General features: G+C 36.7%; 1 long non-coding RNA gene across 1 annotated transcript; it reads right to left on the reverse strand.

Annotated features, from left to right (window-relative positions):
• LOC133275390 (uncharacterized) lies at positions 1-25,496 on the reverse strand. Its single transcript, XR_009745491.1, has 2 exons — positions 25,317-25,496; positions 1-912 (listed from the first exon to the last, which is right to left on the reverse strand). It is a non-coding gene; the product is annotated as an uncharacterized LOC133275390 (long non-coding RNA).

Genomic DNA, 25,496 nt, shown 5'->3' on the forward strand with positions numbered 1-25,496 from the left:
TTTTTTATCTAGAGTATATACTTTATTGGGGCAAAGGGCAGATGAATGCTATCAATAAATTTTGCAGAGAAGAAAGGATAAAATTTTTACTGAAAAGAACCTTGTGCCATTCCTCTGTTGTATATGGGCCAATGTATGTGTATATGGACCCAGTAGAATGTGTAGAAACATTGTGGGTAGAAGAAGATGATGAGAATTCAGGTAGCTGGAAGAAAAGTCTGTGGCATGTTCTTAAACAGACAAATCAGAACAGTTCAAAGAAATCCCCTGAAAAGAAACAAATACTGGATGAGCATTAAGTTTTCTTTCCCTAACCTTAGTCCCCATTAAGCGTTTGCTTATGGTTGTTTTGGGGGACAGAATACGGAACTAGATGAACCATCCAGTTAAACCAATAAAGCTATTATGGTTTTGAAAAAGAACAGTATGAACATGTTTCACATATTTACAGGAATCAAACCCCAGGGTGGCACCCTTGCAGACAAAATTCAGTGCTAAATAAGAGAATTTGTCCTGCCTAGAATCTGTTGAGGATCTTCTGATGACCCATTTTCCCTTGTGGAACTCTTAAATATTTTTTTTTCTAGAAGAAATTAAGTAGAAATAGGACTAATATATTTGGGTTACCTGCTTCCAAACTTGAGCAGTTCATAAGTACAAGCTTCATTTCAAAAGCGTTGAAGTAATTTTCTGATGAAGTACCCGTAATACAGCAGGTGGACTACTTTTTTTTAGGACTGGATAACTGGATCAAAGGTTTTTTCCTGTTTTTCTTTTTTTTCCAGGTTCTGGTTGGATGAATGTATGGATGTCCCTCATATCTCTTCTTTACTCCCAGGACCACTTCAGCTTTCGCTTAAACAAGAATCGAGTTTTTCTGAAGATCAAAGTGTAGGGTCTTATTCAATATGCCTGTAGCAAACAACACATAGATTTCATTCTTATTTAAAATATTCAGTCTTCTGCATCATTACTTATCTTGTAATGTGAAATGTATGTATAATTAGGGAGAAGAGTGTATATTTAGGTTCTTAAAGAATGTGGGTTTTTTTGAAAAAGGTTTATTTTAGGGCAGAATTCTGATCATTTACTGCTACTGTTTATGAAATTTCAATTAGAATATTCACCCTGCTTCTAATGTTAAGCACTTCAGGTGATAATTTACATTAGTCCTTCTATATCCATTTATTTAGATTTCCCTCCTGAAGAAATCTGCAAGACGGGAAGTAATGTTTCTTCATGAAGGCAGAAAAGAGTGGATTAACAAGTGAAATTTCATCTGCTGCAAAATGCCTCTACAATCTACCTTTGCCTTTCAGTGGCATAAAATATAATCCTTTATCCTTACTTCTTCATGAACTTCGGTTCTTTCTTTCTCTGCTCCAGTCAAGTTTTATTTGCAAAATTTGAGAAACTACAGCATTCCACAAGATATTAAAGCAGGCTTGGATTTTTAATTATTGAACTCATTTTAACTAGTATTTTATTATCTGTGTGTGGGGAAAAAGTAGTGGTGCTCCAAATTGCCATAACAACAGGCTGCATGCACTCTTTAAAACAAGATAAGCTGTGTGTTAAAGAAAAACTGTTGCCATGGTAACCAGTTGCATATTTAAACTGCAGCAGCCTGGTTTAATCAGTCATATTGCCCCTTCTCAAGAAATCAACTGTAAAGGCATTCTTACAGCAGAAACAATGAAAAGAGGAAAATGTAAATTTTAATAAAAAAAAAATATATAAGATCTCCCCTTTATGCTCTTCTTAGTAGTAGCTTTGATTCAGAAAGGTCACTTATTCTGCTGCTTTCTTGCAAGAGTGTAATTACTGGATCCAGTCTTTTATCTTAGGTTTCTCAGAAATTCCTCTCAGCTGTTCCTTAACAGCTTCTCCTAAACAGGCTAATAAGATATTAGCATCTAGGCATATAGTTGTGAGTTAATAAAACCATCTACTGACAATAATACATGATTATAACCTGTTTGGGAAGACTTTAAAAATGGCCAATGAAATTAAATCAATCCCATAAATCAGTACCTGCCATTTCCATGAGCCTTAGAGCTAAAAGCTGTTTCATCAATTTTTTTTTTTTTTTTAATTTAAATACAATATTTATGCACTGACTATTAGATTATTTCTCTTTGGGACTTTTTTAACAGGTATTTTATTTCAAACATTAAACTGGTTTTATGTCAAAAAACCACAACCATGTTGCAGCATAGATGCCTATTGCACCATAATTAGTTGCATTGTGCTATGTCTGATTCCTGTCCTTTTGGCCCTGAAAGTCAATGAACAATCAAGAAAGTGATACTTCAGCCTCAGAAGAATGCAGAAAAGCCAAAAAATAGCTTTTTAAAGGCTACATATACGTCCCACAACCACTGCATAGTTCTTGTGAGATTCTAGTTGATATGACAGAAGGTGAACAGGGTACATTACCTGTACGCTCCTATTGCACAAACCCTAGCTCACCTCCTAATGTCTCTAGGAAATGTTATTAACCTACCTTTCCTAACAAAGGATTTTGAGTCAGAGAGCCTGACTCAGTCTCAGTGGTACAGTTACTTGTCCTATTTATTTTTTTAGCTTAGAGAACATAGTGGTTGCATAGGGAAACAGACAGATTCTGCAGATTTGGAATGGTTTCCTTCTCATGAACTGCCAGTCAGTGCTGCAATAGGAATTGTAGCAAAACATAAAAGGAAAATGGCCTCCTTAAGAAATAATACTTTTATTAGACTAAGTAGACTATCGCAGATGTCTTATTGCTTTTTCATGAAAAGCTAAAAAAAATCCCCATGAAATTTAAAGCAATACATCATTTTTGCATTCCCCACAGAGAAAATATATACTGTTTCTATTATATTACTGTTCTTTCTACCAGTTCTATTAAGCCTTACTGGAAAAGAAAAAGCAGGATTTCAGAGAATCTTTGCCATTTCCTGACACAGTATCTCTTTGTAAGATAGTACATATCCTGGCAGAAAATGAGGAAATATTCCTCAAAAAAATGCTGAAAAGTTATTAATTTCTAACACAGAACAAATGCAGAAAAAAAACCCTAATAAGATTACAGAAAAGGTTTGATTTTCTTTATGCTGCATATCTTAGTGCTACTGTGCTATGATTATTTGAGGGTGACATAAAAGTTGAGATTTTCAGAAATTAAATATAGCTATCTACTCTATTTTCTAAGTTGCTGTCAAAACACTTTTTTTTCCTTGTCATGGTACTAAGCCTCCCTTTCTAAAGGTTTTATACTGCTATTGAGACATTGTTTTGCCATTGATATGTGAGGGAAACTGCTAACGTTGGCTGGCCAAAAATAAATCAGAAATATCAGAATTAATCATCAGCTTAAGATCAGTCCTAAGGTCATTGATTCAGGCTTTGAAGGTGATGGTATAACATGGTCTGAAATCCTTTTCCCCCAGCTGCAAAGAGCATTCTTCTGTTCACTCCACTGAGACACTGTCAGCTTTAGAGTTTGAATGAATCACGTCAACATCTGCCACACCACAGCAGATTTGGATTGGCCATCTTGTTGAAGGAGAAATTGGACAAAAACTCACACTTTTTTTTGGTAATATAGCAATATGACAATATAGCTACAGCAGTTTGTAAATCGAAGTAGTCACCAAGGCATGAAACCACTCAAGAACAGTGGTCTCAGGTACTATTTCTCTACGGCAGGAAGCAGATGGTTTCTGAAGGATGACTTGGAGAATATTTTTATATTGCAACCAAGCTACAAGTACAGCTTATGAAGACGACGAGTGAATCTGCAGCAACAGGGAACTCAATGAGGTCTGCGGGAGGGATCCTTGATCAAGATGCACACAGGTATTTTATCTGAAACTCTCTGCCACAAATAATCTGTCTGAAGCTGAATGTGGCTCCATGCTGTACTTGCATCACACCTGAAGGAGTAATCTAACACTAGTTTGGGGGTGTTGGAATGAGTAGGGGCATCCTTTAGCTGTGGTGTAAATTCCATCTCAAGATGGAAAACAAACTTGCCTGCCAATTGCCATAGCATTTCCAAATAGAGAAGGACAAAGACCAACACCAGCATTTCTTCAGACTGTGCTGCTCAAGTGGAACAACTTTGAAACTGTGAATAAAATACTAAGCTCATCCATGTACTGCCTAAAAGCATGGATATGGAAAGCTATCTGGGAATAACATCCAATTACTGCAGGGGGCAAGAAGCCAAGCACATTGCCTAAGCTACCAAGGCTTACACCATGGTGAGCAGCTAAGAGGTGTCTACAGATTCACAGGAACATACATGTCCTCAGGAAGGGTGTCCACTATATGGTCCTACTGCTACTCTTGAGTGCATAAATGTTTAGTTGGGAAGATGGTGTCAGTTAAGGAAGGCATCTTTTTGCATTTACCTATTGTAATAACACCGCTGTACTGATGTGATCAGAAATACATATTCAGGCTTAAACTTTTATTTTTTCCCAGATTTATATTTCAACAAAATAAGCTCTTACACAGCAGGACCTTTGGTACCTCTGCTCTGTCCAAGTCTCAATTAGCAGCTGAGCTTTGAAAAATAATAAGCAAAGAAGTCCAGTCTTGGTAACAGTTTTGTTTGTGCCGAGGACAGAAGTGGCTGTAAGGAGCACTGTGTTGCCTATCTCTTGGGTTTCTTTTATTGACACCAGTCTGGTCTGTTTTTCCTAAGGTGACTGCTGCATTAATGACTGGCTTAGAACTAAGCCTACTTGTTTCAGCTGGGGCTTCTTCTCTGCTGGTTTAGCAAACAGCCGTCAAACTTGGGCAAGTAGGACTTAATTCTGTTATTGTCCTTGTCTTGCATTCCTCCAGCTGCAACTTCTAGGCCAAACAAAGGCTAGCCTGGGACTGGCTTTGTGGCATGGTGAGGATGATCAGGGGGCTGGAACACCTCCCATATGAAGACAGGCTGAGAAAGTTGAGGTTGTTCAGCCTGGAGAAGAGAAGTCTGCTTGGAGATCTCATAGCAGCCTTCCAGTATCTGAAGGAGGCCTACAAGGATGCTGGGGAGGGATTCTTCATCAGGGACTGTAGTGATAAAACAGGGGATAATGGGTTAAGACTTAAACAGGGGAAGTTCAAGTTAAGTATAAGGAGGAAGTTCTTTACTGTGAGGATGGTGAAGCACTGGAACAGGCTACCCAAAGAAGCAGTAAATGCTTCATCCCTGACAGTGTTCAAGGCCATGTTGGAGAGAGCCTTGGGCAACAGGGTCTAGTGTGAGACATCCCTGCCCATGGCACTAGATGATCTTAAGGTCCTTTCCAACCCTAACTTTCTGTGATTTTATGATAAGGTGTTTTCTGCTGTACTAATGCATAGTTGCATGGTATAGTAGCATTTTGTTGGTTTTGCTTTATTTTTATTTTAAATCTTTTTAACGTCTCTAGTGGTATTTAAATCTCTCCCTATAATACAAAGCCATTTGTTTAGGATGAGCACAAGGTTTCAATCTTTGATTTGCTGCAACATTTGCTCTTTCTAAATGTAGCTATTACATGTACCCTCTTCACACCACGCATACTTTTATCTTCTAACACAAACTAGTAGCAGCTAGGAATAAAAAGAGAAGTGTCAGTCTCAACATAAATGATTGGTATGACTTGTACAGATTGTTGCTGCATGGCATCCTTCTCATCACAAGCCTAAAGACATTACTACAGGTAAAGAACAACTGTGGGTATCCCATGCACAAAGTTTATCTGCATACAGGGAGGAACTTGGGTGTTTGTGGTGGTGGACTTAGCACAGATCAGCAGAGAAAATAAAATAGAAATCTATAGCATGGTCCCAAATTAACTACAAAAACCTGATCTCCTGAAGGCAGACAGTACCATTTGTTGTGAGTAAACCACTATGCTAGCTAGATGTGTAAATACCATTAAACTTTCCATGCAATGTTTAACATCACTGCAATTTCAGAATACAGACGCAGTACTTTTTCTCCTCCACTTTTGCTCTTTCTCTTGGGCATTAATTAAATACAGCATTCACAAGCATGTCCCCTTTATGAATGATTGTTCTTTACATATTACGAATCTCAAGCTGTGAATGCATGGGACCGTTATATTAATTTCTAATCACCATTTTAACAGGGAGCAGCTAAGCAACGTCTAGCCAGCAATAGATATCTTTAGGAATTTAAATACTTCTATCCATTAGCATGCAAATGTAGAACCAAATAGAATTTTATTGTCAGAAGAGAGGATTTTAATTTTTAGAAAATATATGAGTCATCATAAAAAATAAAAAATTAGGCTATGCTTCTCCTAGAGACAATCATTTATACTTAAAAACAAATGCCTCATATTTGGGCAAATGCATGTGAGAAGTTCAAGTATAAAAAGATACATCTAAATGTGCCTGAAAAGCATATAAACAGTGGGAAACCCATCAGAAATATGTAATATCTCTGTCAGAATGTGACTAGATTACAAATGCTAAAGAAAGAAAATATTGTACTTCTGTAAAAAGAAACTGTACATGCAGTATAGTTAGCATTTTATATTGTATATTTTTACTCTCAAACGGAATTGCCATACTCTTGATTTTTTTATTATTTTGCCTTCATTGGTGCTTGAAAGCACATATTTTATTCAGGAAAAAACACACTCCTTTATGTCAGTAAATTCTGCTACAATCAGTCCTTGACCTAGATTCCCCCAGTTCTCAGAAATTATGTTTCTGAAGTTGTTCAGAGACTCCATTTTGTAAGGGAATGAACTCTTAGAATGTGGTATTTAGTCAAAACTCAGTATGTGAATCAAAATTGGACAAAATTCACATTGTTCTACACTCAAAAGCCATTTTTAGGCTGTTCAATAATTACTTCACAGCTGGCTTTAGTAAAATGTGTGCTGGAAGGGAGCCAGGTTCATGCAATATTTAAATGTATGTTTAGCTAGAAAATAAAACACATTATTGCAAACTAATTTTCAAACTGGTAGTCAAGAGGCAGGCAGACCATGATTGCTAGTGCAGCAGTACAGAGCTTGAAGAAATGTGCATCTCTTATTGTGAGCATCAAAATAACATAATGACGTGTGAATATTAAGAAAACTCCAATAAATGGAACTGAAATCTCAGAGCTAATTTGTAGCTGTGCTTCTCTTTCAGAACTTCAGTAAAGAATATGCTATATTAAAGATACTTAAGCAAAAGAGGGAAATAAGAGTATTGTTTATCAACATCTATTCTCAATAGTTATGGGCAAATTACTTAGAATAATATTCTAGTGCAAGGTAATAATTTCTGTTCTTTTCCCAGTTTTATGACCAAATCAGGAGTGAGAGAGATACATAATCAAGACCAGAGATTAGGTGCACATGAGGCTTCAGGTCAGGACAGAATCTGTTCTGGCAGTATACATGAGCTAAGATCAAAAACTAGGGTGAGTAGAAAATATTACAGACAAAGGGAAGGCCAGATGACATAAAAAAATTGGATGCATTTCAGTGCATCTGTACCTACCATGTCTAGAGGTACTATTTTAGGCTAGACACAGAAAGATGGGTAAGAGTAAGAGCATCTGGAGCAAGGAACATATTCAGGACTGCAAATCAGGAGCTACTTTCTATATGGAAATGGCAGAATAAAAGCTGTGAATTCAGAGAAAAGAGAAATAAGAAAGCAGAAATCTTACTCTCAAAGTGTTGAGAGGCTGACATGAGTTGAATTAGTTCTTTTAGTCTACAGACACCTATTCTTTCCTCAGCACCATGCCTAACAGGAGCAAGTGAAAGAGTAAAGCACCCATATGTACTTGTGTCATGGTTCAGGGGAACATGCAAATTCTATCATGTTTTTAGTTAATGTAAAAACTTGAATACAGGGTCTTCATTTTGTGGATAAGACTTAAGAAGCTGCATTGGCTCAGGGGAAAAAGGTATGAATATCTTTGATTGTGATATTGGGATTTCTTAATTGAGAGAACAGCATTATTAACACTTGCCATCTGAAGATCACATTAGATTGTTAGTAGCATTTTGAAAGTTCAGGAAGCAGCTGTAGACAAATATAACTTGATTTTTAATTGCACTTGGTCTGACAGATGCAATGCTCACATAGAGGAAGATCCAACTGCGGAGAGTTACTACCATGAGCAGCACCTACAGATGTATTGGGAACATTTGCTGGTGTAAACACAGATGCTATTTTGCAAAAGTTTCTAGTTTGCTGCTGAATAATTAGACATTATTTTTTCATTTAAGAGCTGTACACGGTTCGAGCTACAGTATTGTGAAATGTATTAGAACAAATATGTAACGATGTAGGATTCTTTACTCTGAAATTTCCCCCTCCCCCTCTAATTTTGCCTCTAATGTGCGCTCTGCAGTAAGCTATAATGTCTTCTGTGAGATGACATGCATAGCAATAAAAAGGGATAACTGACTTCTTTTATTTAAATGAAATTTCCTTGAAACATGTTTTTTTTTGGATGTGATATGTCACAGACAAAGTGGATTCAGCAAACTTTTCACAGAGAATAACTTTTTTTTCATCCTGAGCCTTCTGTTATCTTTCAGTGTTTGAGAAAATGGGAAAAAAGTGTGAGAGCAAATCTAGTAACAGTTCTTCATAGATATTTCAGCACACCTTTGACACTATATTAAGTATTGCCTTGCACTTTAATACAGCTCAAAAGCAAAAAAAAATACAACCCAAAACTTGCCATGAAACTGACAGAGCTTTAGTGTTAAGTATACTTAAACAACTCTGGCTTATTCATCTTTCTGTGGAAAGTTAGAGGAACAGATTGCTATCAGGGAATTTAAAGAAATTATCATATTTGGAATCAAATTACACGTATAACTACAAAGGAAATACAGAATATCTTCTCTGAGACCAGAATCAGTTTCTGAACTTGGAAAGGAGACTGAGCATGAATTTTGTTCACAAGCGTGTACTTTGTTCTTAATTATTGACAGTGATATTTTCAAGATTAAGGATGAAATAGCTATTAAAAAAGTTCAACATTGTCAACAGTCAATGTGAAAACAGTATGACACACAAGAATGGTTTCAAAGGAAAATCTGATAGTGGAAACACAATAATTAAAAGTCTACATGAAATGATTCTCTGAACTATAGTTGAACTGTCAAGGCTTCAAAATCTGAAAAAGCTATCAACTGTTTTATTTTATCTAGAAATTTTTTAGCACCATTTAGTTTACAGCAACTTAGGTCCCCGTTCTGCCAATATGAAGGAGCAAGTAAGATCTTTACTGATCTGTGGTAGGAGCTGCATAATCTTGGTGACACTATAGATGTACTGAATTCAGAAGAGTTAGGCCATGACAGAGAGATATTCGTATTGCAGTGGTAAGGAAGGGAATTTAAAAGCACAGAAACCTGATCTGGAAACACACATGTAAAGATTATAGCAGCTTGAAATACTTGATTGATACTACTTTGGAATTTTAAATAATTATTTAGTTATTTTCACATGCACTGTATTTCTAGCACAGAATATACGTTTATTAGCTTTGAGAAAATTAATATACATCTTCCAGAGGGATAGCAGGATATATTTGTCTCATGTACATGTATTTTCTTACTTACACAACTGATTAAATTTCAATAGATAAACACCTTAGGAGCATCCAAACACTTATTTAGTTGCAAGTTTGCTTAGATTTTTGTTCTAAAAGAACACGTTAACACAAGTGAGTTCTGTAGTGTGGTTGTCTAGAATTTTCAGCCCATTTCATATCACTGGTTTTATTAGCATTATTTACCTTTCACTATTATTTATCTATGTCTGAGGTTTCTAATTATGTTGATAATTTTATATAGTAGTTTTCTTGAATATTTCCCATTTTTCCTGTACTTTTAATCTCAGCCCATTTCAGGTGGCTGATATTTTACTGACCCAGACAAAGCCTAACAAAAAATTACATAACTTGATGTAAGTTTTGTGGAGTCAATTGAGTCAAAGTACAAAAGAATTCTTACCCAGAGCTTAGTAAGACTAACTTTTCAGTGCTCTGAGTTAAGGTATGTTAAAGAGCACTTCATAGTCTTTCTGTTTCAGTTTGACTTGGCAAGGTAATTTCTCCTTTCATGCTCAGAAGAAAAATACTGTTCTATGTGTAATTAAATCTGTCTCGCATTCATCCACATCAACTCTGTATACAGAGATACCAACTGTACTGCCTTAGAAGGGGTAAGTAGTAGCAGATCTAGGACTTAAAAAAGTTTATTGCAATTGTTTTAGAAAAGGACACATGAACTGAGTATGATTAGTCTCCTTGACAATGTAATTAATCCTAGTATTGCTGTTCAGTCTTTCAAAGTAACTAGTTTACTATGACTTCCAATTTATCCAGTGTATGCTCTTGCAGATGACTTTAAACTGTAACTGGAGTTCTGAATTCAGAAGCTGGTAGTAAGTCATTCTAATGAGACTCCTTCTATTTGTCATAGAACATGGCTATAAATGGAAAGTTACCCCACATTTATATTTTGTTAAGTAGATGTTGGGTTTTTAAGTATTCATCTGACATCATAGGCACGATTTACATGTACAAGGATTAGGTGCTTTGCTCCTAGTTTTTATCTGCCTCTCTTCCTTCAAATGTCATACATGAGAAGATTAAAAAGCTTTTCAATGTTCAGATACACCACTATGTTTTGCAAATACTCAATCCAGTTAGGGCACTTGAAGTCCTTGTACACTAACACCAGCCGGCAACCAAAACTTCTGTGACCACTTTCACCTTGTAGCTACATTGTCTAGCTATATTTTAGTAAATTATCATGGTTTTGTGTGGTTATATCATTAAACAATTTATAGTCAATATATGGAAGCTGAAGAAGATAACAAAGAAAATCCTAACTGAAGATACATAATGATGACACAGTTATTTGGTTCATAATCACATGAAAAAATTAGTCATTAGTGTAAGTTCTGAAACTGTAATTGTCAGAACTTTATCCCAAGGCAGTCCATGCCTCTTTCTAAATTTCACAAATGCCATCAAGTGACTAGAGTATTTGTGTAAAGAGTACACACAGAAAGTAAAGTAACAGCCATGTTTCTGTTCAGAAATGAGAAAATTAAGAAAACACCAAATAAACAATCAAATTTTCTAATGACTTCATAAATGGCCAAGCAAAATTTTCATATGCCAATAGGGACTTCTAGACAAGAGCATGTTACGAAAAGCTAAACCTGCATGTTATTTATGTGGTAGATTAAACTGATCACTTGAGAGCCATTATGGTCTATTATGTAAATAAGCATTCAGGGACTTTCAAAAATTTTTAATTATGATAGTGCAGTAGGTCTAAATTGATTTTCCATAAATGTTTTAAGAGGGATTTGTTAATAGCACCATTAAGGTAAATCTCTTAGTGTCACTAACTAATGTCTTTACATCACTAACAGATTTTAAACACACTAGAAGGATAATCTCTTATAAAGTATTTCTCAATTTAATTTTGGATTCTGACACAGCACTTTAACTGGTTATGCAGGGGAGAAAAGGCATCAGAACATCATTCTCGTATCAAGATTGAAAGGTTGTTGCAACAGGAGGTCCAGTAGTTGCCTCGGTTCGCTGTTTCTGTAGGGGAATACGGAAACATCTTTAATTTGTTTTGTATCAAAATCTCAGGTGGTTTACTTGGTGGGGGGGGGGAGAGCCAGGAAAGAGGTGGGGGATGACACTGGGAGGGAAGAGACATCTTTTGAATTTCACCAATGTCACCTTCACCTCAAAGATAATTCCCTTCAGGAATAGAGGTCTGAACTGGGGCGTCTCCCTGGAAAAGACGTTGCTACAAGACAAAGCCTGGTCTGTAATGCCTTATGTAGACCAGCTGTCTTGGAAGGTGGCAGGCACACAATGGTTTGATTTCTGATGCAGCCAGTGAATAAAAACTAAATTGGGCTTTCTAAATTCTCTCCAAGAAAAATGAGCAAGGATATGTTATATTCACATGCTAACACTGGGTATTTCTCATTGAGAGGAAGTTAAAGTGAGGCTCAAGGGCATGAGATGTGGCATTCTGCAATATGGAGTAAAGGATTCTCCACCACAATTACAGAAATGCCTGTACTGTTTCAATTCAGTCTGATCTTCTATCTCATTCCATCAGACTAAAGAAAAACTAAAATATTGACCAACTTATTGAAATATATTGTTTGTTTACTTTCCTTCTCTTATCCCTGAACTAATTTTGAGATGATAACCCTTCTACCTCAGCTGATCACTTATGCATTACGTGAGAGCCATGATACCCATTTCAATGCAGCCAGGAGATTTTTCTGTTTCTCTGATATACAGAAGAGTTTAAGTAGGGAGTAAATACTATTTTAATGAGAGGATATACTATTTATATATTATAGAACTTATAAATCTAGGGTGGATCTGATATGAAGCAATCAGCATCATAAGTTAATTAGAATTCACTTCTTCAGAAATGGATAAGTAGAGAAAGGATAAATACAGACATCCCAAGAAATCTTTACATGGAACAACATATAAGAGTTCACACAAGTTAAATCTGATCACATCAGAGAGATACTATGTAAAATCCTTTCTGTAGTGGAAGTTTATATTTTGTCCAAAGCTAGTAGATGATTATTATCATGTTTCATGTGCTTTACTCATCTTTAACCCTAACATTTAGATTTGAATGTTTTCTGAACAAGGTGGCTCTTTCTGCCTGTCCTTTTCTTAAATCTTAAAGTACTAGAAAATCATTCTCCCCTTGACCACTAAGGGCTTATCTGCAGCATAAACAGTAAATAACTTCTCTGTCCATTTTTTCATGCTCTCATGTACAGAGACAGTAAGAAGATAGAAGACATAAAAGAGCCAGCAGCTGACAGTCAGACCTCAGAAATAAGCACAGTAGTCTGAGTTTTATATTTAGAGAAGAATTGGAAAGAGAAAGCCAAGAGGAAGGGAGCAAAGGATGCACACAAGTATACAGAAAGAAGGCTGTATCACCCGTCTATTAATGGATGATGTAGAACACTGAAACAAGCTTTAATCTTTAAAGTTTATGTTAACATATATGGTTATAATTTTTGCCTCATCGGATTTGGATAAAGGCTTGTGTTCACTGGATTTCTTTCTGAAACAATAGCAGCAACAGCAGGGTTCTCCTGTTAACTATATTTTTTGAAAATAAGCTGTGGCTCCACATCAGTGTTTCTCTTCCCCCCCCCCCCTTTTTTTTTTAAAGCTCGTTGACTAAAACAGAGCTGCAGCAATGGTTCTGCCACATCTTCCTTAGAAAATTCTTTTTGTCACCTTCACTCAAAGTCTCTGACAACTTTAAGTAGATGCTTCAAAGTAATTAGTTTCCTATAAACTTGAGAAAGCAGACAGCAAAGCTGAGGAAGAAGGTCTGTATCACAGTACTGGGAAGCAGTACTGCGAGGTCAGCTGTGGTTTCAGACAGTAGAGAATCCTCACTGGAAAGACCCACTGTCCATGGAACCACCTTTAAAATTTTGCATGCAATTTTGTCGTCAGTTTCATGCTTTAAGAAGCCATATCCTTCTGAAAAACAAACCCTCCAAGTCTTACATCAATATAAAAGGCAATTGATAATTTCACAGAGGAGATGTTGAAAAAAAAAAGTGAAATAGGTAATACTGGATACTGTGTTCTCCAACAGGAATCATACGTTTTTGGATAAGGGACACAGACACTATACAGCATTGTATAGTGATGAAGAGAGGATATTTTTTTCTTTAGCAAATACCATGCCAAAACGATAACACTTCATGTGTTTTATCTTAAATTGCTGTAATTTAATCACACATTGCCTAAAATGCATAGCTTATCTGTCATTCATCTTTACAGCTTACATACTTTCTGAAAATAAGCAAAAACATTGCTAGAATTCTAATGACTGCTTTGCTACCATGTGCCATGAGAACTGTAAACTGTGCTACATATTGAATCTGCTCTTTGACATTGCTTAACTAGCACACTTGAGACCCTGTACTGTACTGTAATATCTTGAATTAATATATAAGGCTATCATTCACACCCAGGCTTCTCAGAACAAACAGCTTCCAGGAACTGCAACAGAAACTAGTCAACAAAAGCAGATGGGTAATCTGAGAATCTGAAGTGATAAAAATAATAAAACACATTACCAGTGCATATAGATGGTTTATGCGGCTCTGGGATCTTATTACTGTTACTTTCATCTCCTGTCTGCTTTTCCCTTTTCTCTTTAAAATCACATTTGATATGGAATTGGTATATTACACTACACCATTCCCCACAGGACACGGAAAATAAAGAAACCTCAAGTGCATAAGGAACAACGGTGGTTTAAAACACTGGACCTAAATCTAAGCAGAAAGCCAGTAGCTGCAAAACCCAGCAAGCACATCCCTTCCAGCATCTGAAGAACAGAACGCAATATGCAAGACTTCTACATGAGGCGAAATTTAGAGATTTGAGAATACAAGTGATAAAATCACATCTGTGCTTGTGATAGAACCTGGACTGCTTGCGTCACTTGTATTCTGAGACTATGACTACCACTGATTTGAGAATACAAGTGATACAATCATACCCTGTGATCTGAGAACACACAAATCACAGGGTGTAGCAAACAACAGATTCCAACCATGTTTGGCACAGAGCTCTCTCTTCCTCCTGCTCAGCTTTGAACAGAATAATTAAATTCATTAGACCAGAGAGAATCCATAGTTTAGTGGTTAGGGCACTCATCTGAGATCAGACTTCATTTCTAGTATTTGCTTCAGTCAATACTGAAGTAATAACTCCATCTAGTTGACTATTGTCAATCAGAGCCTGCACACTCTTCTGACAAGCATCCCAAATGACAGTGCTAATCATAAAGTGAAGGGAGACTTCTCTTCAGAATATATCAAAACACCTGGTCAAGTAGGTTTGCTCTGGATACTCTCAGCGAATCAGGTCTGGGAAGCCAAAATAAGATACAGAACTGAGTTACTCAATCCAGGTAAAGGAAGCCAAAAACCTATCTATTTAAACTTGAGCAATACTAGGCATGACCTGAAACACAATTTCAGGTATAAAACAAGAATTTCTGGTGAAAATATATATTCCTAAAGTTCTAAAAACTATAAACAAAGAGAGATGAATGAATTTCTGGGTTTGTGATTTCAATTTGAATACCTACTTTCCATTTTACTTTCTTAGAATCAAAAAAAATGAAAAAAGAAAAAATTAAATATTTGCCTTAGAAAAAAAATACACACAAATTTCTGCATACTTAAAGTTCATCAGCAAATAAACTAAATATATTAGGCAAAATTAAACATGTAATATTTATAATTTTTTATTGTATGAATGATTTACCATAGCATATGGTAAAAAGTAATTTTAATAAAAACATTATTTTAAATATATTCTATTATTTTGGAATAAAAGATTGTGTAAATCTTTTGGATGAAAATGTTTTTGAGCAATTTGAAGACCTGTTATTAATTTTTCCTACAGTAGGTTAACACAATATTTCATATTTGTCTATAATATATAATCTCTCTCTACATATAATGCATAACAATCTTACGATAATGAAGAATCTGTAATTTTATTAAAAACAAGGTAAACACATTAAAATTTATCTTCCTTTATATCAACAAAGGATAATTAAGAAAGATAAAAGAAAGCAATCCTGCACTATGCTATCAAATTATTGCAATACATATACTATCTCATCTACTCTTTAACAAAAGAGATGAGCTTTTGTCCATTTTCATCATAACAAAACAACAAATATGTTTCAATTAGTATTGGTATTTTTAAGCATTTGTTTTAGCAGTCAATTACTGTGGAATGGGAGATAGAAAGTATTTCAAAACTAAAGGGCTACATAATGATATCTGTGACAAAAAATGAGAAGTACACTCAAAAGTGGTTTATTTCCATATTTATATTAAATTTGAATGCAGAATTTGAAGTACTAATGTCTCTCCAATTTTTCTTCCTATGTCTGTGTGCATGTTTTTATATCTTGAAAAACTGCTAAAGACAATAAGGAAATTAAATTTTCTTAGGAAACTGTAGTAGGAGCACCCTTCAAGGCAAATTTTGATACAAGGTCCTGCCTAGATAATTACCAGTCTGATTTTCATGTTGACTCTCTTGAAGTGCTAGTGTAGCTAAAATTCCCCTTCAGATCACTACACAGTCTAAATGCACAGCAACAGCAAGAACACTCAGACTAAAAATCAGACACCAATGTTAGTCTTAATTTGATTTACTAAAATAGTTTAGTGGATTTCTTTTTGTAGTTTGTTATAACAAGCTTATGACTATATCAGATTCGCTCAGAGAAAAACAGGAAGGAGAAATAAATTGGTATGCTTAAAAAAGCATGTGTTAATGTTTGTCTTCCTATTTCTTTGGGGTCTCCTTTCTGCTTAAGGTTGAAATAAAAATGAAACACAAGGAAGAAAGGGAGTTGTACACCATATTGCTCTTTCTCATCATAGTCAATAATCCATTGATTTTTTTCTTCTGTTATTTGCTCTTTATCCTACTGTTGGATCCCTGGCAGTGAACTCCTCTTGCAAATGCCGTTATCTTTTAACTTTGAAGTGATTCTATTAATCCATTAATTATCTGCGTATTTACACAAATGACAACGGTTACCACTTCACCATTCTATATTATTTGTCCCCAGTACAATTCCTGAACAGTGTTCATACAGCTAGCAATTTAGTGTCAAGCACTCTTCACCATTAAAAAGTAACCACAGTTTCATTCCATCACTGCAGCCGCATCTAGTTTTCTCTTGAATATTTAGGTTCAGATTAATCCAAGAAAGCAGGAGACAAAGGATAAGGATCAGGGAATTTCTACTCTCATGTCAGTCACTTTTGTGTTGAGCACAAGCCACTGAATAGAATAGGATTCAAGACAGTGCCAGCAAGGTGGAGCAATTGGAGTCTCCATGACCTGACTAACACCATCAGTCTGACAAAGAAATTCTACCTTCCAGGCCTGTTCCGAGAACTGTTTCTATGTATTTTCCGGTATTTCCTGCAGCAAAAATTATCACTTGCCCTCATAATAAAGGCTAGAACTGATGAAAGGAGCAGAGAAACCTGATTTCAGGATTCTGATTAAATTTAGACATAAGGCAGATGTCTGGTCAATACTAAGATGCTGTAGTATGTACTGAAAAACAAAACCATAGATTTGAGGTGCTTGAATTAAGAAATAAAGAATTTAGGAATTCAATTTATATTTTCCCTTTAAGTGGAAGAGCAGCATATGATTTTTTTTTTTTTAACGAGGGTAGAAATAAGGTTGTTATTGTTTTGACTGTTAACTCTTTATGCCTCTGTGTTCTGCTCTCCATGTTGAACAGAGAAATAGTGGAGATAAAAGTAGAGATTGGATGTTTTAGTCACTGAAGTCAATGTCTCTCTGATCTGAAGGGTTGAAACTGAAATCCTATAAGCCTATAAGCCTTTGGGGTATCATCAATAAAGGTGTAATATCCCATTGATCTAAGAGGATCAGGATGCCTGACAAAAAAAAAAATTAAAAAAAAATATATATAGCACACAAATTTTTGTCAGTTGTGAATGCTCAGATAAAACCTTATGGAGAGAATTTTAGAATATTGTAAAGGGGAGGGGAAGCTAGCTGCTCAACAAAGCATGAAAGTGATGCTGTATTCTCCTGGAATATGGTGTTACTTGAGAAGACTCCATGAAAACTTCCTTTAGAAAGTGTTAGACATACTGAATACTACCCTGAAGGTGTGAAGTGGGACTTTGAATTTGCAGAGGAATAAGTCACAGAAGAGATACCTGCAGAATGAAAATCATAGAATACCAGATTGGAAGGGACCTCAAGGATTATCTGGTCCAACCTTTCTTGGCAAAAAGCATGGTCTAGACAAGATGCCCCAACACCCTGTCCAACTGAACCTTAAAAGTGCCCAGTGTGGGTAATTCTCTGTGCCCAGGCATAATCTTCCCAGGAGTTACTTCTGCCCATTACCCCACTTTTTATCCATGTGACTCCTTGTAAGAAGGAAGTCTGTCTTTTTTTGTATCCATCCTTTAAATACTGGAAGACGGTGATAAGGTCTCCCCTGAGCCCTCGTTTCTCAAGGCTGAACAACCCAAGCTCTCTTAGCCTTTCCTCATCTGTCAGGCTTCCCAGTCCTTTGGTCATCTTGGTGGCTCTTCCTTGGAACCCTCTCCAGCCTGTCCCCATCTTTTTTGAAGGAAAACTGTACACAGTATTCCAGCTGTGGCCTGACAAGCATCAAGAAGAGTGGGATAACAACTTTTTTATCTCCGCTGGTGACACCCTTGTTGGTGTAACCCAGCATCCTGTTGGCTTTCTTTAACACAGCTGCACACTGTTCATTCATATTGAGCTTCTTGTCCACCAGAACCCCTACCTCCCTTTCCATACAGCTGCTCACAGCTGCTCCTGAGATGGGTAGGTCCCAGGCCTTGCTGCACTCTTGGATTATATTTTCCCAGGTAAAAGACTTTACACTTGTTCTTGTTGAACTTCTTCGGGTTCTTGTTACCACTCTTCCAGCCTATGCAGGTCTTCGTACACGGTGGCTCTCCCTTCCAAAGTGTCCACTTCCCAACTCAGTTTGTTATTGTCAACAAACTTGGTCAGGGTATGCTTGATCTCACCTTTCAGATCACTTTTGAAGTATTGGGCCCAATATCAAAATCCCTGAGGGGACCCCACTAGTGACAGGTTACCAGTTTGAAAAGGAGCTATTTACCACTTACTTGACAAATAGTTTGTTAAGCACAATTTGCCCTTAGGAAAGGAAAGTATGGATTCATGAATCTTGTATTTCATTTGACTTGTGATACTCTCTAGGAAGATTGGTTTAGTAGCTTTCCTGGGCACTGAAGTACGATTGATGGGCCTATAATTTCCTGGATTCTCCTTTGAGCTTTTCTTGTAGATGGGGGTGACGTTAGCCTTCTTGCAGTCTTCTGGGATGTCCCCACATCCCTATGACTTCTCAAAGATTATGGAGAGTGGTCTTGTAACATCACCAGCCAGCTCTCTTAACACCCTTGGACAGATGTTGTCAAGACCCATTAATTTGTAGGGGTCAAGGTCTTCAGCTCTTCCTTCACTGGACAGCGGGTCTATGTTTACATCAACCTGCATTTTTGTTCTTAAGGCCTGGGAGCCAACAGTACTGGTAAAGACAGGTGAAGAAGGTGTTGAGAGTCTCTGCTTTTTCAGTGGGTTTTGGTGACTAATTCCCCTCCTCTGCTTAACAGCAAGCCAGTATTTTCTTTCTGTTTCTGCTTGTTGTTTACACACGTGAAGAATCCTTTCTGTTAGTTTTTGACATATCTAGCCTATTTCAGTTCAAATTGAGCTTTTGCTTTTCTAACTGCTTCATGTACACCCTGGCAATGCCCTTGTAGTTCTCAAAGGGTATTTGTTTGCCTTTTTATCTTTGAGACACTTCCCTTCTGCTTTTTCTGCCAGACTAAGAAACTTGCAGTTAAACCAAGGAGGGAGGGGGTCCTACTGCTACCTTTAAAGAGGATGAACTGATTTTGTGCTTTCAGGAGGGTATTGAAAATCTCCCAGCACTCAATAGCTCTTTTATCCTCAATGGAAGCTTCCCACAGAATCCATCCCAAACAAGCTTTGAGTGAGCTGAAGTTTACTCCTCTAAATTCTGAAACCTTTGTCTTAGTGCTAACCTTCAGCATGTTCAGGCAGGTATTGGGATCACTGAGACAAAGCAGGCTTTCTTGGTTTGTGTGTAGCAAGTTCTTCCAACAGATGTGTCTGGGTAGCTGAAGTCAGCCATAAGAACCAGGTTCTGTTGACCTGAAACTTGCTTAGGTGACACAAATATTGCTTTGTTGACCTCATCTTGGTTTGGAAAAATAAAAAAATGCCTCTATAACTGAAATGTAATTAGCGAATATAAGAAACTTGGTTTTCATTAGAAACAGCTTTATCCTAGCATGAGATTAGCAAAGTTATGTATACAAGTATCAATATTAATAAATTGGACATAATTTTGAAGTGGGGGTGAGGGTTTGGATACAAGTTTTTGCTTTTGCAAGAAGAGTGTACAACATTTGCTAAGCAGACTCCTTAATTCTAGTTAATGGGTGGTATAGGAAAGAATGCTGGAAACAAAATTAATATTCTGTAATAGTATTTCCTACTTCCTTCTTTAATTTTTTTTTAATTTCCCATTTTTTTCCTGTCTGCTACTTACTGCTAAGGCCATTTCTCTCAGCTCTATTTCTCAGTTTAAATCTATTTTTATCTTATTGATGAGTCACTTGTCAGTCTGTAGTTTAACACATCCTGGATGGTCTCACATGCTTTTTATATAAAAGGAGAGGAGGACTGTGTAATTGCATCGTGACTATTCTGTTTCACTCTAAAAGGAAATTAAGGTGGTATTTATTTATAGCCTGAAATATTCTTGATTATTTTATCCTATCAAAATTTCCATCAGGTTCTTATGAGTGTATTTTACCCAAGTCTGCTACTATGTTTTGCCTCACTCATAGCCTGTATAAATGCTGATGTTTATTTGGTTATGCTGTTTGTCAGTTCAGCTGCAGCTGAAATCATTAAATTCTCATATAATTAAAGTGGTGCCATTCAAACAGCTAGAGTTAAGGCTGTGTCAGCAATTCCATTAAAAATCCTTAATTTAAATGGTCTGCAATAACTCGATCATAAAACATGTTTTGAACCGAACATGGGCTTGTAAGACTTCAGGCCAGGAACATCTTCCTGAAAACAACAAATCAACTTCCAGAAACAACAAACCAAAAGAAAAAAAAAAGAAGCCAACCACATGAAAGTAGCTCTCTAATAATTTCAAGAATGAATTTAATATTTATGAAAGGCAAAGTTTACTGCCCTAAGGAAAGAGCTATGGTAAAAGTCTGCTGTAACACAAGAGGTGCATTGCAAGTTTTCTCTTGTGCATCAGTTTGATTTACAAGATTCTGATTCTGTAAGTTAAGAGAATTGTTTGGTCCCTGTGTAAACTCACCTCTGCTTTAAGGCTGGTAACCAGAGTCATTTGATGACAGTTTTGATAGTATATTAAGGGACCAATTAAAGGCACCCATGACAGCCAGCACAGGCAACTGGTTCCACCAAATGCACTTCATGTGCCCTCAGTCACCAAGGGACCATTCAGGATTATGTGGGCTGAATCTGTACCATAACCAAGAGGTGAAAGGTCCTCATTCTTTAATTCATAAATAACCTGACTCTCCAGTTGCTTGAAGCCTAATAGGGAGACAATAAAAAGGGACATGGACTAGGCAGAGGCAACACAACCATGCAAGTGTGTTAGTTCAGATGCTTTTCACATTCCCATTCCTGCCATTTTTAAATGGTGTAATTTTTCGTCCTGAATTTCTCAGCTGTACCAAAGCTCACAACCAAAGCAGAGCCTCTGTCACTGTATTCTGAGATAATTAGTTGAAAATGTCTTCCTAAAAATATAGCCAGCATTCTTGATCACAGGAACACAGGCTGACTCAAAAAAAAAACCCCAAAACCAAACCCACCCCCCCCCCCCCCCCCCCAGCAAAAAAACAACCCTCCCCACTCTAACAACTTTCAGCATAATCTTTGCAGGTAATATCTCACAAAGTCCCAGTTAACAGTGAAAAATAAATACCTTGTAAAGCTCTGCTGATATTTAGGGAGTATAGTCTGACTTTAGTTTGACATGACCTACAGCTAGCACAGTTCAGAATCTATCTAGAAAATAGATTTATGACAAGTTTTAAAATGGATTGAGGATTTTCCTGGTGAAATGCTCTTGTTTATACATTTCAGCAAGTGTCAGCCAATTGTCTTGGAACTTTGAACAGAAACTTACTTTGAACAGAAGATTTTGATCTTAAAACCATTGTCCCTATTACAGTCACTAACAAAACTTTTGTCATCAGTGAGTCAGGATCTTAGTGTCTGCATCTAAGGATGAAATGAAAGGTATTTAGTCTTTATTATTTATGGCAATATTGCCTAGAGAGACAGTGTGATGGTAAAGACTCTGCTATACTTAGTCCTAATTATCAGACTATATCTAGTTCCACAAATCTGTTCTCATAGCAAATCTCACAAAGATGTGATTTTTTTTTCTCCTCCCTTTCCCCTCAATTGAGCAAGCCTTCAAAGCTAGTCTTATCTCATTTAAGTTTATTGCACTCTATTTATTTTTTCTTTATTTTGGTTTTACTCAGTGCACCTGGATATCGGCAGTATAAGAAGAATACATAAGTATCAATTAGAAATATTTTTAAAGTCCCTTAAAAAAGATATTCCATAAAATGTCTACCTTCTGAAACATAGCTGGTTAACATTTTCTTCCTGGAAAAATGTTATGCCATAAAGGAGTCCTCGCAGCAGTAATTGTAGTAAAATATAAAACCAGACCTCATTAAAATCTAAACCTCATGATATTCCCTTAGTGTATGTTTACTGTGCTACCTGAAAAAAACATCCAAAGTTGTTATATTTCATGAAGTGATCAGTGATCTTACACACACTTTCACATTGGTTAGCCCATGTTTTCAGTGAGTGTTTTATCTCCATCTATATCATCTAGAAAGCAATACAATCATATTTGGGACTCCGCAGAAAGTGAGGAATGTTACAGTGATACCATCTACTATATGTACAAGACAGATAAACTAGGGGTTCACTGGTTATCAATTTCTTCCTTACAGTGATGTGATACTATAACATGAAAAGGTTTTGACATCCCTACTTGGGGTGGACAAACCGCCACAGAGTCACCGCAGTCACACAGATGACAAGTAGTGTCACTCTGGGACCAAAGCCAGCTTAGCTATGCCTGTGGCATGCACTGCTCATGCACAGCACTGCTGTAGTGAGGCTTTCATTTTTAGGCTCAGTACAGCATTTCAACTCATCATCAAGTTGCGCTGTGCCTTCTGAAGAAAGTTTATGAGTCTCTAAAATTCAAGTGCCTTACACACAGACATGTCCGAAGAAAAGAATAGGTGGCTGCAGTATAGGAAAAACATCAAAGCCTCCTAGCTTTAAAATTGTGCTACCATTTTACAGTAAGTTGGCCAAGTAAATGACAAGATCTATATAAAACCCCTGCTGAAATTCTAATTCATATTTTTCCAGTTTCAAAATTGGTGTTTTGAATGGTTTCCTATGCCAGCAACTATGACAGTAAAAGATGTGCAACACTGAAATCACTCACGAGATTCTTCTGTCTTGCAACAACTCTTCCATTCTTAACAGCGTTTTGCAGTCATGTAGTTACTGACAATTAGCTGATTGCACTGGCTGCATAGTTTTGGTGCTCACCCTAATGATATAATGAATGGCAGTTTATTGATGTGGACCATGCCAGTTGTATTTGTTCTGTAAATCCCAGGATCATTGATTTTGAGGAGGGATTCTAAAACTATAAGAGAGTCACCCCTAACTTGCATAAGGGTCGAAGAGTACCACTACATTATGACATGGTGCATGAATAAGCAGCACCTTGTGCTTTAACATATTAACTATTGTGACTCACTGCTTCAGGGAACTGTTGTCTTTGTAAAATCACGATGAAAACCCAAGTATAATCAAGTTCCTATTTTTGCCTTCTTGCAAATAAAAGTGAGGGAAAAAGTGACAGCACTTGAAAACAACCCAAATATAATATTCAGCTCAGATGACCTTTATACTTAGCAATTAATCAGTTGTTTAGCATGGGTGACCTGCATATATGTGCAGGGTTTCCCAACAGAAAGTGTTCCCAAAGACTTTACCATGCCCAGTGAGCAAAGGTGTTCTTCAGCTTCTGTCACACAGAACTCTTAAGATTATTTTTGATCATGTGATAACCTTGATTTCAGTATAAGTGCAAATAAAACTACTTCTGTTTATAATCACAAGTATCTGGCCACTTGTATAATTTCTTCAGTTCTACTTCCATTCTTCTTCAGCACTCTGTCAGGTTTTGAGACATTGGCATATACAATATGATCTCAGGATGTGGGATTTCTTCCCTACCCATGCATAGAACAAAATTACCCTGGCTAAGGTGACATTAGATAATTTGTGTGAATGCTGCTTAAGATGCTGATTTAAAACCACAAAAACAAACTTTACAGTCTGATCCAGTCCACATACTCCTCCCCACAACCACCTTACTCTGTGTGAAAGGTTTTATTCAAACCCAAAATTGCTTCTCTCCCTCAGATTCTTATTTTCTGCTTTCTGCAAAAGAATCACTAGGGAGCCTCTTTTACTGCTGATCTGATGCAATAAGAGGAAGCTGAAAGTTATTGTGGCCTAGATGTGTGCCTATGCCTTAGAGACAGTCTCTATCATTAGCATCTGAGTCATTGTCAGTAATTACCCATTTCATCAGCACAGGTCTCTTTTGTTACCTTATGGAATTTTTTCTAACCTTGTTTATAACAAGAGCTTTATCTGGTGACTTTTCAGGTGTCCTTTGGTTATTGACAAGACATTACTTAAAACTTCTTACTTTCTATCAGTTATTCACCTCTCACAAGAACGTTTATCTATTGCTTGTTAGTTTTGTGGGGGCTTTTGATCAGTAGGAAGGTTGGTATAAACAGTTTCAAGTTAAGTCTTTTCCTCTACAGTCAATGGAAGCATAGTGATTTCATTTGCATAGTGTCATGACTATTGTCAAATTTGACTTTAAACCCATTCTTGCAGGCAGAAATGCTTGAATATAGTTAGAGATCATGTGCATTCATTTTCCCTAAACCCTACTATGCTCCACTTGTAAGTTTAGATTATTGATACTTCCTAGAACCCTAGAAATAACCAAGAATTACAGAACTACATTTCTCAGGACAACTGGAGATATTTTAGTTGTAGCAAAAACGAGAAATACATAGTCAGTAATGAGGGGATACTTGTCTTAACCCACCACCAGGAACTTAGTTAGTGAAACTGTGTGTGCAGGCAAACCTAGCCATGGGGACTGCTAGCTACTTAGTTCAGTTCTCTTTTTGCCAATATGAGAAAGGACAGGATCGGTAATAGAACTTGAGGCATTACTATTCAGGTCCTCAGCAACACCTTGTTTCATAATTTCTGTGCCTCTGATAGTTTTGAAACAGGTATTCACCTGAAACCTGTACCCATATTTATCCTCACACTTCCCATGGGGTTTTATAAGAAAAATTAAAAATAGTATCAGACTACAAGTAACAAGCTAACCTGTCAAAACCCATGTAGTCAAAACAGTTATTCCCCTGATTACATGCCTAAATAGAAATAACTCTGTGGCTAAACCACCCACCTCAGTAGTGGAACACCAGCAATAGAAGCTCCTCTTTTACCCTCTGTTCCCAAGGACCAAATTTTGCTGTGTGAAGATAAATCCTAAGCCCACGATCTCCCACAGCCTGAGAGAACAGGCTCACTGAAACCTTTTTACCTGTATTGAAATTGTTTCTCTGTCTATGTTCTGAGAAATATC

This window comes from Pezoporus flaviventris, unplaced genomic scaffold (genome assembly GCF_033815535.1).
Source record: "Pezoporus flaviventris isolate CSIRO_AGI_PZ_B2104156 unplaced genomic scaffold, CSIRO_AGI_Pfla_v1 ptg000002l, whole genome shotgun sequence".
NCBI classification, from domain to species: Eukaryota; Metazoa; Chordata; class Aves; order Psittaciformes; family Psittacidae; genus Pezoporus; species Pezoporus flaviventris.